This window comes from Pinus tabuliformis, chromosome 3_1, assembly GCF_031772625.1.
Source record: "Pinus tabuliformis cultivar Carrire ecotype Pingquan chromosome 3_1, CPIR1, whole genome shotgun sequence".
NCBI lineage: Eukaryota > Viridiplantae > Streptophyta > Pinopsida > Pinales > Pinaceae > Pinus > Pinus tabuliformis.
The window spans coordinates 468,201,806-468,208,043 of NC_142301.1; the positions used below are offsets into that span (position 1 = coordinate 468,201,806).

The following is a 6,238-nucleotide window of genomic DNA, read 5'->3' on the forward strand; positions in this document are numbered from 1 at the left end:
TTGTTTCAATGCTTCCACAGTGAGAAAGGCTCGGTACTACCACAATATGAAGGAATTGATAAGGACTCGATGACATCACAAAAATAAGATCTTTGTGACAAGTTCTCAGTGGTAACTATGCCCCGGTGTTGAGAAGGTCGAAGCGGAAGAGGAAGTCAAGAAGAAGAAAAGAGTAGAAGACAATCAAGAGAACTAGTGTCTTGGTTTTGGAGTGGCTAATAGATCAAGGGTCTTCGTCTTGGTATTTGTCAATTGGAATCTCTATAAGAAGAATTTGTGCGGGTTTTCCTCTCAAAGAGTAAGAGGTTTTGGCCCTGGTTCATAGCCTACATTCTGTGTCTCTTGTCTATTTATGTTCATGCATTGGTAGTTGTTTGATGAAGAACACTAATAACTTAAGTATAGAAGATCCTAATCTAAAGTTGTAAAAAGCACTCACAAGCAGTTACTAATCACAAAGAAATCACCTAATACTTGATGCCCTATATTTCTCAACAATCAAGACATATCGAAACGTTACTAATCAAAGAGAAATCACCTAATACTTGATGCCCTAGATTTCTCAACAATCAAGACATATCGAGACGTATAGTTTAAGGGTCAAAGAGCAAATCCAACTATTCAACATTCAATCCATGTGGCTAGAAACATTATTGCCAATGAATCATTCTATGTAGATTGTCATGCAAAGTAGCAGTTGAATCAAATGTTTATCCACTAGGAAAAAGTCTCGGGAACCTTTGGTTCTAAAAGACTTTGAGACTGTCTCCACATTATTCAATTTTATTTATTTATTTATTTACTTACCATGAAAATTACATAAAAATTAGGATCTATGAAAGTACTACTTTGATCTTTGGAGTTACATGTTATGCCTCTCGATGCTTTCTTCATGTAACTTAAAAAACGATATAACATGCAATTCCACAGTGCCAAAACAAATTTTGATACATAATCAATTGTACACCTGGTTAAAGTTTTAACTCAAATGACCACTTAAAATCAACACCAGGTTAAAGTTTAAAATCAAATGATTTTCAAGAAACATTTCAAAAACAACTGGTGTAGCTGCAAGGATTCAACAGTAAATATTAACTATCTTTCAATAGGGTTACCTAGGCTAAGCATCAAAGAGAATACCTAACTGACCTAAGCATCAGAGGAAGGGTTACCTGACCTAAGCATCAGAGGGGAAGCCTTACCTGACCCGAGCACCTAGTCCTGGTCTTGCTTAAGGAAGGGTGTCTTACATAAGCTAACTTTTCCAGGGCCTACCCACGCCCGGGAAGGCTACAGGAAGTGGGTAGGTCTGACGCAGGCCCAGGAAGGTGCAGGAAGGGGCTGGTAAATTGGTAACTAGGGAGAGAGATAGAGCACACATAAAGTGAACGAGGAGTAAGGAAAATTATACAGGATATATCAGGCAAATTCACTTTCCACCAAAGCTTTCACGAAGGATATCCCAAGGCAAGCCCAGCCCCACCAGATAACAAAGTCAACATATGGTGTATTGGGTGGATTCTTTAAAGTGCCATTTTAATCCATTGATGGTTTTCAAGTGATAACCTCTTTTATAGTTTGTTGAATACATTGTGAATTCCACACCCAGCAGTGCCAGAAAGGGCAGATTTGAAGCACTAATAGAAGAAAGAAATATATTATTCAATTCCTTATTGATGATTGGTGTGAATTTGGATAAACACGTTTGTGGGTATAAAACCCACGTAGTCTCAGCCTTGAATATTTATCAATACTCATCACAGACTTGAATAGTTTATCAACGAGAGGATGCAAGAATATATGTAGAACGAGTATTAGTCCATATCAGAACTCTTAAGCCATGGTTGAGAATCGAGATTGTCAAGTGGCAATAACCTTACAGTATACAAATCATTATTCATAAAGATTGATTCCATTGGTACCATGATTTTGATTTTTATCCAAATCAAGATTTTAGGACTAAATGCATACTGTGGTCTGTTTCGAAACAATCTTTGTTTTCTCATACACATATTTACAATTCATGTTCTCTATGGTCTAAATGTATCTGTGTACCATAGAATATGATTTCCATAGCCTATATGCATCTGAGTATCAGAACATGAGATCTCCATGATAACAATTAATAATATCACAGTGAGAAGTATATGATTTGAAGCATTGGTTGAGTTTGTGCTCTGCAAACAGGAAAATTGAGAAGCATACTGCCACTATATAGAGAGAGAGAGATAAAATCAATCTATTTGACTTGTGAAACTATTGATGATTGAAAGGTCCATCGTGCTCTTTATCGACGAAGATATTAGAGAAAAGACCTTGCTTTCTTGAGCTCTCATAAGTTCCCCTCAAATGGACTTGTAAACATTACACGACTAATTTCTGATCTAGTCTGACCAACGAGTCCAGTATTGCTTGAAAGTGATTTCTTTTGACAGAGTTTTAATATAACGGAGACAAATAGACAGATGAGAGATGTATATTCCAATTGTGGCATATGACTATGTTAGCTGCTGATTACATAATGGGACAGAAATGTCTCAGAAGATTATAGAATAATACAAATGAGTTGCCATGCCTAATCTTATGATGTCTTACACAAGGCATGGCAAATCATCTTAGAATCATTGATTGATCTTAAATGAAAAAGACCAAGAGTGATCAGATCATTTTATGTTACAACTGAAAAGATGAAAGGAGCATTTGGGAGAGATTTTCTGCAGAGCAAGTTTAATAGTATCACCTTGCTGAACAACAGCTCCTTTCTTCTCCACAAGGACAGCATGAACAATATCTTCATAGTTTCCTCCATCCTGACAAAGAAATGCAACGAGAGCCGCTTGCAAGGGAGAAAGGCTGGGGTTGAATGCTGCAGACTCAATATAAAATCCGGTACAAATGTTCCCTTTTGTACTCATCAGGGCAATTCCAGAAGGACACTTACTATATGGAGCATGTGACGAGTTTGCAGCTTTAAGAGCTGCTACCCTGAGTTGATACAAATCTTCAGAGCCCGAAAAGTTGTGGATACTTTCCTCTTGTACATCTCCATCACTATTGAACAAGTTCAATGTATCTTCCTTTACATCTCCACCACCATTACACAAGTTCAACGCATCTTCCTTCACATCTTGATCACCATTACAGAAATTCAACTTAGAATTCAATTCAGGAGAATTCATAGACGAAAAAGACAGGCCATGGAAGTGAGGTTCAAAAACCAAAGCGGTGCTTTCCTCCAAATCATCTGGACCAAATCTGTGGGGAAGGAAATACAATAGAGACTGGGTTTCAGCATGTTCATCAGCTATCAATATGTTAATCTCAGGCACACCCCACACTTCTTGCAGAAATTGCCTGCAATGCCCACATGGGGCTGCTGAGACCGCAATGAATCTAAGCTGGACCTCTCCGTGTTGTGCTGCATTGGCTACCAGAAACTGCTCAGCATGAACAGTATGACTCAGAGGGAGCCCTTCGAATTCCAAATTTACTCCTTTGAAGATGCGTCCGCTCGCTCCAAGACCTACAGCTCCAACACAAAATCTGGAGATGGGAGCCCTTGCAAGAAGTTGGGTAGGCTTTACCAGTGTAATAAGATACTGCATTTCTGACAGACCTGCTTCTTTACACAAACGCTGAACCTCAGCTGCTTCGATCACAAAAGGTGAACAGCCTCCCATTGTTGACAAACCCTCAAAAGTTTCAAAAGCCTTGGCAGAGGGTTGGGATAATTTTTAGATCTGAGCAAAACCTACAATATATATCTGATATTAAAATTGCGCCTTTGCTAATTTATCAAAGAAAATGAACCAGAAAGGTGCTTCCCGAAATGCAACCGTTACCTCACAATGGCAACTTACAAACTAATTGTCAAAACATAGCCTTAGAAATGCAGCAATAACTACGTAATACATAACTTGAAATAGTGCCCAGCAGCACAAAGGCAGCCCTTTCAATGTCCACACAAGGGTATTAAATTCAATATCCCCAGAGATAAAAAAATATATGTATACTGAAGAAAGAGTGAAATTATCCACAAAGACCCTAAACTCGGTGCAGCTCACTCTGCAGCAGGCAAAAATGAAGCCTTCATATAATATCTTTAAACAAATTAAATATTATTGACCGCACAAGATTTTCCGAAAGAAAATAACTAAGATTTTATATCTTCTGGATTCTAGATGCTATAGTTATTCAATGCACAGGCTAGTTATTATGAGCTACAGCCTACATCTCATATTCTTGCTCTAATTGCTTGCCTAAGCAGTTAGAAGGCTGAATTAATGTAATGATCGATTTTTATACACTCTATCAAGGGAAGAAAATTGCTTTCAACCCAAAGAAAGAATCGAGATGTTAACACCGCAAAATTCTGCAAAAGATATAACCAGATCAGTAACCCTGACAACGAGGCCAGTGTTTCAGTGGAAACGCACTGGGCGGCCAATATTTCACACAGTGAAAACCAAAAATCTAAATCAGATCTTGATTTAGACAGCCCTTCTGCAAAGGAGACCGTCAAACAGAATTTGCATGTTATACCAAAGGACTCTTCAAAATAATCTAGACATTTAACACCTTTAATTCCCCAAAAACGCATACAAAAAAATTCCCTTAAAGGGGTTTTTCAGCATCAAATAAACAAATCTGCACAGCATTTAGCTTGTGCAGGGACTCAAAAATATATTAAAAAAAACAGTATTAACCGTTTCAACTCCAGGAAAAATAAAAGAAAAAAATATTACAGAGAACAAGGGAAATTCCCAAACTCCACAAATTTAGAAGATCAGATTTAAATCCCGCATAGCAGGTACTGAAATTATCGTTTCCAGCAGCGAAAAAGGGACAGAAGAAATCGCTAGAAACTACCTGGCCGAACGGGGAAAATCCGCCAAATTCTTCCGCGTGATCCCGTGGCTCTTCTGGCGAGCGAAATTCTTGGGCAGCGTAATGTCAAAGTATTATGGCTCCGCCTTCATGGGTTGATGAACATGCCGAGAATCGTATGTGCCTCCTTCAACTGAAGCCGTTATATAGATTCTGAGTCTCGCTTATAATAAGTTTTCAAATTTACAAACTCTAGCTATATTTGGAAACATAGGCAGGCAGAGTAGGGTCACTAACCATAGGACCCAGATTTGGTGCCTTCTTTGGGAGGCCGATGTATTCCAGTATTTCTCCAAACTCATTTAGAATTCCAATGCAAGTGAGATTTTTTTTTTTAATGGTTAACAATCTTGGATTTCGATGTCACGTTTTGTGAGTGGTTGTCAGTATATTGAGAAGACTGAGTTGTATGCAGTTTTACAACTCAGCTTGAGTTATGATACCATACGTTTATGAAAAAATATTAATATCTAGTCCAACGTCAACATCTGGATGGGAAAGTGAAACACATTTATGAACTGAACTGATTCGGTGATGATACCATACCAAACCCTCAAATGAGGGAATAAGTATCAGAGGCTTAGCTGTCTATTCAGGTACTTTGATGCTTCAATTTGCATTGTCATGGTTTGCATTTTATAAGAATAAATTCCCTGTCATTGCTTTTAATCAAAAGTACACATTGATCATTGACATTGATAATCTGAAAATATTTGGCGAAGGTTAAACATTGTTAACCTATGGATTTTGATTAATTAAAAAAATGTTTATGTCTCTTCAAGTCTCGAGGGGATCAATAATTGCCACGAGAAAGGCACAGATAGAGAATCATGAACAGGATTCTCATCATTATATAATTCATAGTCAACGTGTGGGAATCATGGGAAAATAAAATATCGTAACATTTATATTATATATGATGGTATACATTAAACAGGTAAAGTATTATGAAGTTTTTATTTTTTTATTTTGTATAGGTATAATAGTTATAATATTTTTTGAAAATATATAAAATTTAAATAGAATATATTATATTAAAATGAATATTCGTATCAATTTATGATTTAGACATATTAATAAAAAATATTTACAATAATTTTAAGTAACTTTATGATATCATATAAATAATAATTTTAAATTATTATAATAAAAATAATAATAAATTATTTTAGTAGACTAAATTAATTATATTAAAATTTATTACAAAAATAAATTGGTAAATATCTACAAGTTTTAATAAAAAAATTATTTATTAAAAACATATATTATATTATTAAATTTAGTCATAATTAATATTTACAATGGTAATACCTCAAATTGTATTGAATTATAATCAAAATGTCTAATCCAA

At 35.9% G+C, this 6,238-nt stretch overlaps 1 pseudogene across 2 annotated transcripts; it reads right to left on the minus strand.

The window, feature by feature from the left end:
• Positions 1–2,116: 2,116 nt before the first annotated feature.
• LOC149187800 (cytidine deaminase 1 pseudogene) lies at positions 2,117–5,307 on the minus strand (annotated as a pseudogene). Of its 2 annotated transcripts, XR_016255787.1 has the most exons (3): positions 5,125–5,304; positions 4,870–5,020; positions 2,117–3,751 (listed from the first exon to the last, which is right to left on the minus strand). The product of XR_016255787.1 is annotated as a cytidine deaminase 1 pseudogene, transcript variant X1 (transcript). The 2 variants fall into 2 exon arrangements; XR_016255788.1 differs by having other exon boundaries at positions 2,117–3,740; positions 4,870–5,307.
• Positions 5,308–6,238: the final 931 nt, after the last annotated feature.